This window comes from Bufo bufo, chromosome 4, assembly GCF_905171765.1.
Source record: "Bufo bufo chromosome 4, aBufBuf1.1, whole genome shotgun sequence".
NCBI lineage: Eukaryota > Metazoa > Chordata > Amphibia > Anura > Bufonidae > Bufo > Bufo bufo.
This window is the reverse complement of record NC_053392.1, coordinates 256,317,045-256,334,006: the sequence shown is the minus strand read 5'-3', so window position 1 is coordinate 256,334,006 and position 16,962 is coordinate 256,317,045.

Here is a 16,962-nt window from a genome sequence, read left to right as displayed (position 1 = left end):
CCTCCTGTTGATTGACAGGGCCAGCAGTGCTCTCCTCCTCCGGCTGGCCCTGTCAGCATTTCAAAAATCCTGCGCCTGTCTTCATTCGGTGCAGGCGCTCTGAGAGAAGGAGGCTCGCCTCCTCAGCACTCCCTCAGTGCGCCTGCGCCGATGACGTCTTCTCTTTCGGTGACGTCATCGGCTCAGGCGCACTGAGGGAGTGCTGAGGAGGCAAGCCTCCTTCTCTCAGAGCGCCTGCACCGAATGAAGACAGGCGCGGGATTTTTGAAATGCTGACAGGGCCAGCCGGAGGAGGAGAGCACTGCTGGCCCTGTCAATCAACAAGAGGAGGGGGCGGTTTTTTGCGGCGGCTACCAGCAAGTAGACGCCCTACTTGCTGGTAGTGAAGTGATTAGTATATTTTAAAAGATAGTTTTTTTTATGAAAAGAAGCCACAGACAAAGGTAAGATCCCTATATAGGGAATAGTCGTTAAATAACGATTTTAACAAGCCCAAAAAAAAAAATGGGTTTTGGGGGTGACAGAAGCCCTTTCATATCTTCGCCAGCCAATCACTTCATACCATAACCTGTCTCCCCATTGGTCATGATTGTAAGACCGCCTTCCAGCCAATCACTTCATACCATAACCTGTCTCCCCATTGGTCATGATTGTAAGACCGCCTCCCATCTTCTGGTATAAATAAACCTCGCCTAGCTGTTGGAAGCAGGCACATTATTGGATCCTACTTGAGAACGTCTCTGTGATGTTATTTTGGAGGAATTGCGGTCGTTTTTGGTTGTGAGAACGAGACAAAGGAACAAACGGCGATATCAACCTTATTGACCTTAAACCCTCTTCAATAAACCCAACTTCAGTAAAACAGGAGTAAACCATGTTCCCATCAAAGAGGACCTAGAAAATATTTTTTTTCTAATTTTCTGTTGTCTAAACCTGGGTGCGTCTTATAGTCCAGTGCATCTTATAAAGCCAAAAATAGGACTGTGGTGTTTGTCAAAAGTAGTGTGTGTAAAGAACACTTCTGATATCAATGGATCCGCAAAAAACGGATGCAATGTGGGTGTAACACCGTCATCATCCGTATTTTTACAGATCTAGGTTTTGCAGACCGCAAAATACATACGGTGGTCGAGTGCATGAGCCCTAAAGAGGTTGGTTCATCTTATCTAAAATATGCCACCAAATAACAGATGATTTCCTCATGGTTATGGAACATTATAGATGTAAAACCCCTAGAAAATTAGCATTTGTTACATTAATAAAAACTGTGAGCTCCATTGTATAAGTTTGGATCGTAGTATTTTATGTGTCTAAATACCATTTGAATGAAATTATAATAAATTACAAATAATTATCAGTAAAAATCAAATAGTTTATATTTTTGTAGTCTAAAAAGTCTTTTTAAATACTATAAATATATATTTTTAAATATAATATACTACTGTTTTCTTTACATGATACATAACGTGTGGGTGGGTATTCATTGTCCACCTTTGCAGCTAATTGTTTTTACTGTTCCAGTGAATATCAAATAGTAGTTTTGATTAATAATATCCTACCATTGTATGTACAGCTCTTATGTGTCTACTTGACTACAGCCAAACTCTATGTATGTTATCCAAATAGGCAAATCACTGCCAATTCCGCCAGACTACTATTCTATATGTGGTAAATGCAAATCAAACATTGGTGCTCTGCCAGTATTACAGGCATGGCTTTGACGAAGAGTCACAGGACGTGAAAGAGCTGCAATTTGAGTTTTAATTCTCTCACCTGCTATATTCATCTTGTATGGAATTTGAATAAAGAAGATTTTTACATAGTGGGGGATGTTGCATCTTCCTTTCTTTGGATCAAACTCCAGGAGCACAATAGTTTGGTCCTCTCTGTTACCTGCACCCTCTTCATCCCAAAGTACAAACTTTAGAAGAGGAATATATGATAAAGGAGTAATACATGTTTTCAAAGTCAGACTACACAGAGAATTTGTAGTCTGTCATGAAGGTACAATAGGATATATAGGAGCTATAGACACAAAATGGGAAAACATTTTTATGAACACCATTTGTAGAGCTGCTTCACTTTTGTATTGGGGTTTGGGCTAGAGCTACACAGGGTGATTATACCTGTATTATTGATTTAATATATTAGATACATTAAAAGGGGCTTGATTATTTTCACTTCATCCCTGTATTTTAAACCAAATGAACATCCTTTCCCTAACAAATTGATAGCTGGATCTGATAATTTTGATTTGTGTACACACAGTGCCGTTTCGATGCAATTTATTTACTCTTTTTGATTTTTAAATAATATAAGGTTATGCACATGGGAATGAATAATGCAAATCACCCGTACATACTAAATGGTAAAACACTCTGTAACACTGACATGGAAAAAGGACCTAGGAATTTTAAAAAACAGCAAACGAAGCAGTAAAAACCAGTGTCAGGCAGCTGCTGCCAAGGGCAATAAGATAATGGACTGCATCAAAAGGGGCATAGATGCCCGTGATGGGAACATAGCCCTACCACTTTACAAATCACTAGTCAGACCACACATAGAGTACTGTGTACAGTTCTGGGCTCCTGTGAACAAGGCAGACATAGCAGAGCTGGAGAGGGTCCAGAGGAGGGCAACCAAAGTAATAACTGGAATGGAGCAACTACAGTACCCTGAAAGATTATCAAAATTAGGGTTATTAACTTTAGAAAAAAGACGACTGAGGGGAGATCTAATTACTATGTATAAATATATCAGGGGTCAGCACAGAGATCTCTCCCATCATCTATTTATCCCCAGGACTGTGACTGTGACGAGGGGACATCCTCTGCGTCTGGAGGAAAGAAGGTTTTTACACAAACATAGATAAGGATTCTTTACAGTAAGAGCAGTGAGACTATGGAACTCTCTGCCTGAGGAGGTGGTGATGGTGAGTACAATAAAGGAATTCAAGAGGGGCCTCGATGTATTTCTGGAGTGTAATATTATTACAGGCTATAGCTACTAGAGAGGGGTCGTTGATCCAGGGAGTTATTCTGATTGCTGATTGGAGTCGGGAAGGAATTTTCCCCCCCTTAACCCCTTAGGGACCGGGCTCATTTTCACCTTAAGGATGTTTTCACCTTAAGGATGTTTTGCAAATCTGACCAGTGTCACTTTATGTGGTAATAACTTTAAAACGCTTTGACTTATCCAGGCCATTCTGAGATTGTTTTTTCGTCACATATTGTACTTCATGACACTGGTAAAATGTAGTAAAAAAAAAATTGCATTTTTATTTATAAAAAATACCAAACTTACCAAAAATTGGGAAAAATTTAAAAAAATTTACGTTTCAATTTCTCTACAGGGTGGGCCATTTATATGGATACACCTTAATAAAATGGGAATGGTTGGTGATATTAACTTCCTGTTTGTGGCACATTAGTATATGTGAGGGGGGAAACTTTTCAAGATGGGTGGTTACCATGGCGGCCATTTTGAAGTCGGACATTTTGAATCCAACTTTTGTTTTTTCAATAGGAAGAGGGTCATGTGACACATCAAACTTATTGGGAATTTCACAAGAAAAACAATGGTGTGCTTGGTTTTAACGTAACTTTATTCTTTCATAAGTTATTTACAAGTTTCTGACCATTATAAAATGTGTTCAATGTGCTGCCCATTGTGTTGGATTGTCAATGCAACCCTCTTCTCCCACTCTTCACACACTGATAGCAACACCGCAGGCCCCCAAGGTCTCCCGATCTGACCCCCTTAGACTTTTATCTTTGAGGTCATCTGAAGGCAATTGTCTATGCTGTGAAGATACGAGATGTGCAGCACCTGAAACTACGGATACTGGAAGCCTGTGCTAGCATTTCTCCTGCAGTGTTGCTATCAGTGTGTGAAGAGTGGGAGAAGAGGGTTGCATTGGCAATCCAACACAATGGGCAGCACATTGAACACATTTTATAAGTGGTCAGAAACTTGTAAATAACTCATGAAAGAATAAAGTTACGTTAAAACCAAGCACACCATTGTTTTTCTTGTGAAATTCCCAATAAGTTTGATGTGTCACATGACCCTCTTCCTATTGAAAAAACAAAAGTAGGATTCAAAATGGCCGACTTCAAAATGGCCGCCATGGTCACCACCCATCTTGAAAAGTTTCCCCCCTCACATATACTAATGTGCCACAAACAGGAAGTTAATATCACCAACCATTCCCATTTTATTAAGGTGTATCCATATAAATGGCCCACCCTGTACTTCTATAATACATAGTAATACCTCTAAAAATAGTTATGACTTTACATTCCCCATATGTCTACTTCATGTTTGGATCATTTTGGGAATGATATTTAATTTTTTGGGGATGTTAAAAGGCTTAGAAGTTTAGAAGCAAATCTTCTTTCAAAAACCCACTTTTTAAGGACCAGTTCAGGTCTGAAGTCACTTTGTGAGGCTTACATAACAGAAACCACCCAAAAATTACCCCATTCTAGAAACTACAGCCCTCAAGGTATTCAAAACTGATTTTACAAATGTCATTAACCCTTTAGGTGTTCCACAAGAATTAATGGAAAATAGAGATACAATTTCAAAATTTCACTTTTTTGGCAGATTTTCAATTTTAATATTTTTTTCCCAGTTACAAAGTAAGGGTTAACAGCCGAACAAAACTCAATATTTATGGCCCTGATCATGTAGTTTACATAAACACCCCATATGTGGTCGTAAACTGTTGTACGGGCACACGGCAGGGCGCAGAAGGAAAGGAATGCCATACGGTTTTTGGAAGGCAGATTTTGCTGGACTGGTATTTTGACACCATGTCCCATTTGAAGCCCCCCTGATGCACCCCTAAAGTAGAAACTTCAAAAAATTTACCCCATTTTAGAAACTACGGGATAGGGTGGCAGTTTTGTTGGTACTAGTTTAGGGTACATATGATTTTTGGTTGCTCTATATTACACTTTTTGTGAGGCAAGGTAACAAGAAATAGCAGTTTTGGCACCGTTTTTTTTGTTATTTACAACATTCAACTGACAGGTTAGATCATGTGGTATTTTCATAGAGCAGGTTGTCACGGACTCGGCGGTTGTCACAGACCTAATATGTATACAATTTTTTTATTTATGTAAGTTTTACACAATGATTTCATTTTTTAAACAAAGAAAATCATGTTTTAGTGTTTTCATAGTCTGAGAGCCATAGTTTTTTCAGTTTTTGGGCGATTATCTTGGGTAGGGTATGATTTTTGAGGGATAAGATGACGGTTTGATTGGCATTATTTTGGGGTGCGTATGACTTTTTGATCGCTTGCTATTACACTTTTTGTGATGTATGGTGACAAAAAAGTGCTTTTTTTACACCGTTTTTATTTTGTTTTTTTACGGTGTTCACCTGATGGGTTAGGTCATGTGATATTTTTATAGAGCAGGTTATTACGGACGTAGCGATACCTAATATGTATACTTTTTTAATTTACTTAAGTTTTACACAATAACAGCTTTTTTTAAACAAAAAAAGATGTTTTAGTGTCTCCATAGCCATAGTTTTTTGATCGCTTACTGTTGTACTTTTTGTGATGTAAGGTGACAAAAAAATTGTTTATTTAGCACAGTTTTTATTTTTTACGGTGTTCATCTGAGGGGTTAGGTCATGTGATATGTTAATAGAGCCTGTCGATACGGACACGGCGATACCTAATATGTCAAAATTTTTCCCCCTATCTTTTACCAATTTTTTTTTCACTTTATTTGTGGGAAATTACGTTGTTTTTTTTTTACTTGAAACTTTACATTTTTTTGGGGGGAACTTTCTTTTTTCAACTTTTTTTTCACTTTATTTTTTTGTCCCACTTTGGGACTTCAACTTTTAGTAGTTTTATCCCCTTTACAATGCATTCCAATACTTCTGTATTGGAATGCATTGGCTATATGAGTAATCCAGTGTGTATTACCCATACAGCTTCCGGCCTGTGAGATCCAGGGGGCTGGATCTCACAGGCTCGTCAGCGGAAGGCAGCGCCAATGCCTAAGGAAGGCATCGCGCTGCCTTCCATGCCATCGGGTTCCCCCTACAGCCGCACGGGGACCAGATTGCACCGCCGCCCGCCGCCACAACCAACAGTAAAATCCGCTAACCGGTCTGAATTGACCTGCGGTTTGCGGCGATCTCCGACACGGTGCCTGCTCAATGATTTGAGCAGGCACCTTGTTCCGATCACCGCCCTGTGTCCTTAAGTACCAGGACATCAGGGCGTGTCCCTGTGTCCCAAACAGGTTAAGTGGGGAAAATTGGCTTCTACCTCACAGTTTTTTTTTTTTTTTTTGTCTTCCTCTGGATCAACTTGCAGGATAACAGGTCGAACTGGATAGACAAATATCTTTTTTTGGCCTTATATACTATGTTACTATGTTACTATGTAAATGTTGAGACTGAGCCTCTGTCAGGTGTTAGAATTCCTGTGTTTTAGCGTTTGTGCTGGTTGAGATCTTCTCTGTCTGTTGGTGTAGGTTTCTGATTACCACAAGTTTGTGATTTTAGAGGATGATGGGAGTAAAACAGCAGTATACATATGTAGGTTTTCTGTAGACTCCTGTTTCCAGCCTTCTTCACTCTCCGACTGTTACCAAGCAGTCCAAGAAAGTCAGGGTGTTGTTCCTGTACATCTTCCGGTGTAAATCTCAATGAATGTGTGAACCACTTGTTTTTGAATTTTTACCCAGATGCCATCCACTTATCTGATGACTGGATAAAATTCCCAGAAAGGCCTTTATGACTAAGTGGAACAGAAAGCCCTAAACACCTTTCTGGGAATTGCACCCAGTCACTGGACCAAATATGTGGATGACAACTGGTAAAAAATATCAAAACCAAGCAGGAGACGCATCCACTGTGCATAGAATCCAACATACATCTGGCACACCTCACTTGCATGGCATATGTTAATATTCTGCACCTAAAAGTGCACCATGCTAGATATCTTTGTTGAGTCTTTTTGTATGATACTTGTCTAAACATTGGGGATCATTTAATAATCTGAAATACACCTAACTTAGTTAATTAGTTTGTTAGATCGCTATATGTGACTTCTTTTCGCTCACGCCAGGTCTAAAATTGTGGGCGTGATGTGGGCAGGAAAGAGGACTGGCTGGCAAGCCCGTCTCATTTACCATTTTCTACGCCTGTTTCAGGCGTAGAAAATGGTCTAAATGTAAGTGTCACGTTCGGGTGTGGGAGGGAAACACCACACTAAACATACGAGGGAATAAGGCATGGAAAGTAGGGAAAGGAGATGGACACCTCCTAGTAAAACCCTAATGAAAGTTCTGACTAACTACCAGTATGAACAGACCCCAAAGGTAGGTGAGTTCATACACCTTAATACCTAATGTCCTAACTCACTCTATAGTACCTTGGTACTAATGTCAGGACTGAGACAACCTGTTCCTACAAAAGGAAGGACGAACAGAAGTCTCCCTCAGGCCTTAATACAAATGACAGGGAAATGCAACACACAAAATGATCCAAACAAAATACAAAAGGGAAAGAAAACACTTAACTTTAAGTGGCTATGGCAGCACCAGGAACTCAGCCGAGATCCACACACCAGCTACCCACAACTCAAACTGAAGCTATAAACCGCATAGCATAGTGGGAGAAACAACATTAAACAGAGAAGGTTAAATGACTATAATAGCCACAACTGGGGAAAGAAGTTGTGGCAAGCACCAGAAACAACACAGATGTCATTTGATCCAAACAGAAAACATGTCAGATAAAACCCCGTGTTGCCAGTCTCACTGATCTTCTGCCACCTGTCACGGGAATGTCAGTGGCAGTAAGACAGCTAGGAAACGGTCTTACATTTAAAACTGGCGCAGGATTTGTTGAAGTTATGGAGAGGCCAATGCCTCTTCATAACTTCGGCGGATCCTCTCTCAGCTATGGGCCTTTATTAAAAGACCGGTGTCTAAAATGCCGGTCTTAATACATGTGCCCCATAGTTTGTGTCTTGTCTTATACTAGTCTAAGCCATGTAAAGTTGCATCAGGTTGACTAATGGTATACGAGCTTCAAGTTGGTATAAAAATGAATTAAAATTCTGTTAGTAGAAATACACGTGGCACATTGTGTTGCAAATAGGCATCTCTGTGGTGCACTGCAGTGTAAACCCTTCAGAATTTTCTATATTTCTGTATACATTTGACCTAAAACTTCAGATTTTCACACAAGTTCTATAAGTATATAAAGATAACCAAATCAAGCAAATGAGTAAAAAATATCAGACTATCATTTATTTATTGAGAAAAATGATTCAATATCACATCCGTAAGTGGCAAAGGTCTGTGAACCTTTAGGATGAGCGGATAATTTGAAGGTGAAATTAAGTCTTGTTTAGACTGACTAAATGTTGGGCAGCTTATTGGGAATGAACGTTCCTACGAACACTCATTCCCAATAATCTACGCATCTAAGATCCACAGATCACCCAATGAACAAGCAAAACACTCGTTCATTGGGTGAAGTGATCTGAGGTGCAGACACTTCATCATTTCTGGGCAGTAGAAACAATGCAGCTGCATGATGACGAGCTATAGTAATCGCTTGTCCTCATACTATTTAGGTGATCACTGAATGTAAATGGGAGGGGATTCAGCCAGTACATTCATATACAAGCTTATCGGGATTGGTAATAAAGAGAACTGAAGTTCAGTGAGATATTAATATATGAATCTGTAAAATTGACATTATTTAAAGAGTCCTGTGCCTTTGAGTTCATTTGTATTTTAAGTACAATACAGCATGTATTGTACTGCACTGAAACAGACCTTCCCAGTCCCCTGCTCATTAATTTCTGAAAAATACTTGTGGTGTCAAAAGGCTCAATCAATCCCTTTATAAATTGAGGGGTGTAGTTTTTAAAATGTCTATTGAAGGTTTCCACTGTATGGGATATCTTAGAATCTCTGCAAATGTGATGTAACTCTCGAAAACCATTCCAACAAAATCTGCACTCCAAATGCCAGTAGTGTGTTTAAGCAGTGTGGTGTAAGTCTCAGATAGCATGAGCTGGATACAACATATTGGGCACTGAAATGCCATATCTGTGGAATAATTTTCATTTTGCATGGTCTGCTGTAAATTAATTTCTGCAAAATACATGTGGCATCAAAATACCTGTGGCGCCTGTGGCTCACTCCACCCCATAGCAGCATTTCCAAAATGAGGTCACTTCTCAGGGATTCCATTTATTATTTTGTCCCACAGCTTCTACAGTTATCAGCACAAGCAGTGTAAATCACCACACTGGGCCTTAAAATGCGCATGGTGCTCTTATAATCCTGAGTCCTGAACAATCTTGATCATTTTGTCAAATGAAAAGGGCCACGCATAGGATGTTTCTAAAACCAGAAAACACATCATAAAAATAAGAAGGCTTGCTTTTCCAATTGGCACATGCTGAACACAAAATTTTGGGCCCTGAAATGGCATATCTGTGTGAAAATTGCAATTTTTACTTTGCACCATCTGCTGTTCATTAATTTTTGCGAAATATTTGTGGGATCAAAATGCTCATAACACCCCTTGGTAAATTCTGTTTGCGTGTGTGTGAAGGGAGGGGGGGGGGGAAGATTCCCAAAATGGAGTCACTTCTTGGGAGTTTATTTTTCTATTTCACCTCAGAGTCTCTGCAGTTGTTGGCCAGTACTGTACAAATCAGCAAACTAGGCCTGGAATGCTCTTTCTCTTCTAAAACCTGAAGTGTACTCAAACGGTTTACGACCACATAAGAGGTATTGTCGAACTCAGGGAAAATGATGTAACCAAATTTGGGGTACTTTTTCTCCTATTACAACTTGTGAAAATTATCATTTTTAATTTCATGTCCCAATCTTTAAAAAATCTTTCAAACACCGGTGGGGTCAAGCCAATCAATATACCTTGAGGTGAATTCCTTGAAGGGTTTAGTTTCCAAGAAGGGGTAACTTTTTGGGGTCTTACACTGTAGGGGTACCTCAGGGGCTCTGCAGATGTGACATGGCACCCAACCTTTCCAGCAAAATCTGCCCTCCAAAAGCCAAATGGAGCTCCTTCCCTTCTGAGCCCTGCAGTGTCCCCATACAGCAGTTAAAGACCACATGGTGTTGCCTTATACATGGGAAAATAGGTAAATCATTTTGGGGTGCTTTTACTTCTGTTACCCCTTGTGAAAATGAAAAATTTGAAAAAAATGTATATTCATTTTCACAGCCGAGTGTTTCCAAATCCTATGAAATGTCTGTGGGGTCAGAAAGCTCACTACACAACCCGATAAATTCTTTGATGGAAGAAATTTCCAAAATGTAGGTCACTTTGTGGAGGTTTAGACTGTAGAGGTACCTCAGAGTCTCTTCAAATGCGACATGGCTCCCAAAAACCAGCAAAATCCACCCTCCAAAAGCTAAATGGCTTTCCTACACTTCTGAGCCCTGCTGTATGCTCATATAGCAATTTATGACCACATATGGGCTGTTGCCATATTCAAGAAAAAAAAAGCATAACATGCTTTGTGAGGGATACACCTTGTGAAAACAAAAAACTGGGGCTAAAGCAACATTTCATTGGAAGAAATTCAATTTTTCATTTTCTCATCCAAGCGTCTCTAAATTGTATGGAACGCCTGTTGGTCCAAAGCACTCAATGCACCCCTAAAACAATTCTTTGAGGGGTTTAGTTTCCAAAATGGAGTCATGTTGGGGTGTTTCTACTGCAAGAGTACCTCAGGGTCTAATCAAATGCTGCAAAAACCATTTCAGCAAATTCTGACCTCCAAAAAACATATGGTGGTCCTTCCCTTCTGAGCCATCCTATGCGCCCATACTACAGTTAACGACCTCATATGGTATGTTTCTGTAAACTGCAGAATCAGGGTAATATATATCATGGATAGTATTGCTGTTAAACCCTACTGTGTTACAGAAGAAATGGATTAAAATAGAAAATTTGCACAAAACAATATTATATACTGTATTATGCATCAATACATGTGAAACACTTAAAGGATAAAAAAAGTTTCTAAAATCAGTTAAAGTCAATTAATAATTTGAAGGGTGTATTTAAAACTTAATTGGCCCTTAAAATTTCTTGAAAATGTGAAAAGTTGTTTCTAAAATTCTAAGCCTTGTAATGTCCTACAAAAATAAAATTACATTTGCAAAATGATATGATGAATATTAATAACTATCTTATGAGGTATCACTCTCTGTTTTAAAATTTAGAAAATTGTGAACTTTTTGGGACTTTAATAAATAAAGGCAAAACATATCGAATAAATCACAGAAAAAATGCACCAATGCTCCGTTTTGTGTAGGATGCCTATGTGGTGCATGTGGACCGCGCCGACATCCTCCACCGTATGCATTTTTTGCTGGGGATAGTCGTTTGCGGTGGGGCTGCTCCCCCCAATGAAAAACACGCTACAGTTTTAGGGGTTGAGCAGCTCCTCCAGAATTGCCACTATATTTCTGTGTTTTTGCAAAACATATCGACCCAAATTTACCACTACATGAAGTACAATGTGTCACGAGAAAACAATCCTCTCAGAATCGGTTAGATCACAAGTCAAAGCATTCCAATGTTATTATCCCATAAAGTGACACATCAAATTTGAAAAATTACACTTGGTCCATACACTGGAAACTGGCTGCATCCTGAAGGGGTTAAATGAGAAGTGGTCTGTCTCTAATGCCACCAGATGTGGAAACACAGCATACCACCATAAAAACCTCATCTCATCTGTGAAACTCTGTGCTGCATTTGGGCCAGGACAGCTTGTCATTATTGATAGGACAATAAACACTGAAAAATACCAACAAATTCTAAGGGAAAATGTCAGAACATCTGTTCATGAGCTGAATCTCAAGAGAACATAGGTCATGCTGTAGAGAACGACCTTAAGCACACAAGTTGATCCACCAAAGCATTAAAGAAGAAAAAAGTTTTGTAATGGCCACCTCAAAAAGTCCTGACCTTAATCCAACTGAAATTTTGTGGAAGGACCTTAAGCAAGCAGTTAATTGAAGGAAACCCATCAACATAAAAAAGTTGCTTTGTACCGAGGAGTCTGCTGAACTTCCTGCAAGCTGATGTACAGGACTAATCTACAATTACTCGAAATGTTTATTTGCAGTTTTTACAGCACAAGGGGGTCACACCAGATAGTTAAAGCAAAGGTTCACATACTTTTGCCATTCACAGACATGTACTATTGGTGGTATTACATACTTGCAGTTGTAAATCAGATTATTTCTATAGCAGACTACTTTACCATTTGATGGCTAAAATACAGTATGTTATTCAGAATGCTTTGTAAAGGAAGGAAAAATAAAAAGATAAATTGTGGCAATTTTTTGTCAGTTTTTCCCCCCAAATGAACTATTCATTGGTTTTGTTGCAATAGCAAAGTGGCTTACACAACATGTCCATGGATTGGTTTTAGCCAGACATATCAAAATAGGGTCCTTCTGATATTCATTTAGCATGGTGGAATAACTATAGTCTCAAGAGTATTAAATAGAATAGTTGACTACCTATTCAAATGCAGTGATGTACAAAAAATAAATGATATTGCATGATTTTTTTTCAGGGAGTCAATAGCAGAAATAGGCAACTTTATGGAAACCCAGTTGGATAAGAACATATAGTGGGGCATTTATCACACCCCCTACACCAGTTTTCTGACTTTGCAGTCCCAACTAGCATTCTTACATCGTCCCGGTACATTTGTCACTTTTTACACCAAATAATACCACGCAACAAAAAAGTTGCTACTGGGCAAAAACCATTTGTCCTATACTAAATCGAGTGTGCAGATTACAAATCCAATGTCAGAATTGTTGTAACATATCACGAAATTTTGCTATGCATAAGTATGCCTAAATAAATTAAGCACTTGGAAAGCATTGAATCATTTTGAACAGAACGAGTTTTACTCCAACAATTACCTGATCTACATCAAAGTTTGTGTAGTAAACAGTGTATGAAAATGTAATGGAATAATATTTCAAAAAGTCTAGTATTTCAGTTTAAAAGTCTTATTGAGCAATGCCCAGTACTGTTAAAAGTGCTTCAGGCATCTGCTTTTGAGTTTGTGAACAGTCATATTTTCCCGTTGCAAAAACCAGCAGTAGTCCCCCATCATGTTGGGATTCCAGTGTCCTTGATACCTGTTCTCCATTGTAGGAATATCTTTATGGAACCGCTCTCCATATTTGTCACTTACGTATCCCGAAGTGGGTGGGAAAAAGTCAAGATGGGAATGTAAGAAATGCACTTTCAAAGACTTTCGGGAGCCAAGTTGTTCATATGCTATAAGCATGTTGTCTACAACTCAGCATAGTTTGTAGCTCGTCTGTTCCCAAGGAAGTTCTGCACTACTAGCACAAATGCATCCCAAGCTGCAAGACGCACTCGCTTTGTCAGATTCTTGCGCTGATCAAAAGTAGTGTATTTGCCACATATGAAGCAGAAATTGTCTGGATCGTTAACACATTTGCGTTTATCCATCTTAAGTTTCAAAACTAATAGCATTGCAACCTTCTCATTGGCCCACAAGCAAGAAGGGAGGTTACTGATGAAAAAAAAAATCTAGAATATTTGCATTCTAAATATTATATTCTAAATATTTGAGAATTCTCGAAGTGCCGATTTTCGCGACTAATAACTGAATAGGCTTTGCATGCATAACTTAACCCTTTAAGGTTCCCAAACATGGCGCCCGCTCACACGTGCAGCGGGCCCCATAGCCACCGGGTTTCTGCTATTTTAAATAGCATAGACCCGCGGCACATGTATGCAATCAGCCATAAGGCTGATTGCATACATTATCCCTTTCAGATGCCGCGGTCAAATGTGACCACGGCATCTGTGTAGTCCGGAAGAGGAAGTCGCGCATTTCCGCTCCAGTAACAGCGATCCACGGCTGAGATCGGGGAACCTATTACATTGATCTAATAGGCTGAAGCCTCAAGCAGGCTTCGGTGCCTATTAGATGACTATACCAATACAGGCGACTAGGCAGCATTGTATTGGTATAGTGCAAATGAAATGTGCAATGGTGTATATATAGACATCAATGAACACAATAGGCAATCTAATGATTGCCAGTTATTGTCACCCAAGGTGACTTAAAAAAAAGTTTAAAAAAAATACAAAAAAAGTTTTTGCAAGTATAAAAAAAATATAAAAATATAAAAGTTCTAGTCACCCCCCTTTCTTTAAAAAATAAATAAAAAATACTTAAACAATAAAAAAATAAACATCATGGGCATCACCACGTGCAAAAATGCCCATACTATTAAAATCTAACAATATTGATCGCATATGGCAAATGGTGTAACGGGAAAAAAATAAAAACAGCCAATTTGCCATTTTTTGTCACTTCAACTACCCAATATTTTTTTTTATAAAAAGTGATCAAAAAGTCACACACACTTCAAATTGGAATCACTGAAAAGAACAGATCGTCACGCAAAGAATGAGCCCTCACACAGCCCCGTACACGTAACTACCAAAAAGTTGTAGGGATCAGAATATGGTTATAAAAAGTTTTTTTAATCCTCTAAAGGTTTTAATTTTTTTCTGTATTAAAACGCAATAAAAATTATACAAGTGTGGTATCGTTGTAACCATACTGAACTGGAGAATGAACTTAACCGCATAGTGTACAGTGTAAAAAAAATAAAAAATAAAAACCTTTATCAGAATTGCTTTTTTTTCCAATTCTACCTCATTTGGAATTGTTCCTGCTTCCTACTACATGGTATGCAACCTTAAATAGTGCCATTAGAAAGTACAACTTGTCCCACAAAAAATAAGTCCTCATAAGGCTATGTGAATGGAAAAATAAAGTTAGGACTATGGGAAGGCAGGGAGTGAAAAACGAAAACACTAAAATGGAAAATCCCAGGGTCCTTAAGGGGTTAAAATCTAGACGTGTCAGGCAAATTCCGAGTACATATTTGGAATCAGCGTGCTAATTTTAGTATAAATCACATGTTTTTCTCTCAGTAGCAAAATCATTGTTGAGCGGTGTATAATGGCAGCTACGAGCTGGAGTAGATTTCAGTCTAGGCCATTGCCTGCCGGAGGAGGCACTTAATTTGTGATGAGGCCAGCTCCATGTCATAAATTACATGCCTCCTCCAGCAGCATAGGGCACATCATGCCGGTCTTGATAAATCAGGGCCTTAATGTAATATTGTTTTACCCAAAGGCAGTGTGAACCTTCCTTAACATAGAAACATAGAAACATAGAATGTGTCGGCAGATAAGAACCATTTGGCCCATCCAGTCTGCCCAATATACTAAATACTATGGATAGCCCCTAGCCCTATCTTATATGAAGGATGGCCTTATGCCTATCCCATGCATGCTTAAACTCCTCCACTGTATTTGCAGCTACCACTTCTGCAGGAAGGCTATTCCATGCATCCACTACTCTCTCAGTAAAGTAATACTTCCTGATATTACTTTTAAACCTTTGCCCCTCTAATTTAAAACTATGTCCTCTTGTAGCAGTTTTTCTTCTTTTAAATATTCTCTCCTCTTTTACCTTGTTGATTCCCTTTATGTATTTAAAAGTTTCTATCATATCCCCTCTGTCTCGTCTTTCTTCCAAGCTATACATGTTAAGGTCCTTTAATCTTTCCTGGTAAGTTTTATCCTGCAATCCATGTACCAGTTTAGTAGCTCTTCTCTGAACTCTCTCCAAAGTATCAATATCCTTCTAGAGATATGGTCTCCAGTACTGAGCACAATACTCCAAATGAGGTCTCACTAGTGCTCTGTAGAGCGGCATGAGCACCTCCCTCTTTCTACTGGTAATTCCTCTCCCTATACACCCAAGCATTCTGCTAGCATTTCCTGCTGCTCTATGACATTGTCTGCCTACCTTTAAGTCTTCTGAAATAATGACACCTAAATCCCTTTCCTCAGATACTGAGGTTAGGACTGTATCACTGATTTTATATTCTGCTCTTGGGTTTTTACGTCCCAGGTGCATTATCTTGCACTTATCAACATTAAATTTTAGTTGCCATATTTTTGACCATTCCTCTAGTTTTCCTAAGTCCTTTTCCATTTGGTGTATCCCTCCAGGAACATCAACCCTGTTACAAATCTTTGTGTCATCAGCAAAAAGACACACCTTACCATCGAGGCCTTCTGCAATTTCGCTGATAAAGATATTAAACAATATGGGTCCCAGAACAGATCCCTGAGGTACCCCACTGGTAACATGACCTTGGTCTGAATATACTCCATTGACTACAACCCTCTGTTGCCTGTCCCTCAGCCACTGCCTAATCCATTCAACAATATGGGAGTCCAAGCCCAAAGACTGCACTTTATTGATAAGCTTTCTATGTGGGACAGTATCAAAAGCCTTACTAAAGTCTAGATAAGCGATGTCTACTGCACCTCCTCCATCTATTATTTTAGTCACCCAATCGAAAAAGTCAATAAGATTAGTTTGACATGATCTCCCTGAAGTAAACCCATGCTGTTTTTCATTCTTCAATCCATGGGATTTTAGATGTTCCACAATCCTCTCCTTAAGTATGGTTTCCATTAATTTCCCCACTATTGATGTCAGGCTTACTGGCCTATAGTTGCCTGATTCCTCCCTACTACCTTTCTTGTGAATGGGCACAACATTTGCTAATTTCCAATCTTCTGGGACGACTCCTGTTGCCAGCGATTGGTTAAATAAATCTGTTAATGGTTTTGCTAGTTCAACGCTGAGCTCTTTTAATAGCTTTGGGTGTATCCTATCAGGCCCCTGTGACTTATTTGTATTAATTTTAGACAGCTGACTTAGAACCTCTTCCTCTGTAAAGACACATGCATCAAAAGATTCATTAGTCTTCTTTCCTAACTGAGGTCCTTCTCCTTCATTTTCCTTTGTAAAAACTGAACAGAAATATT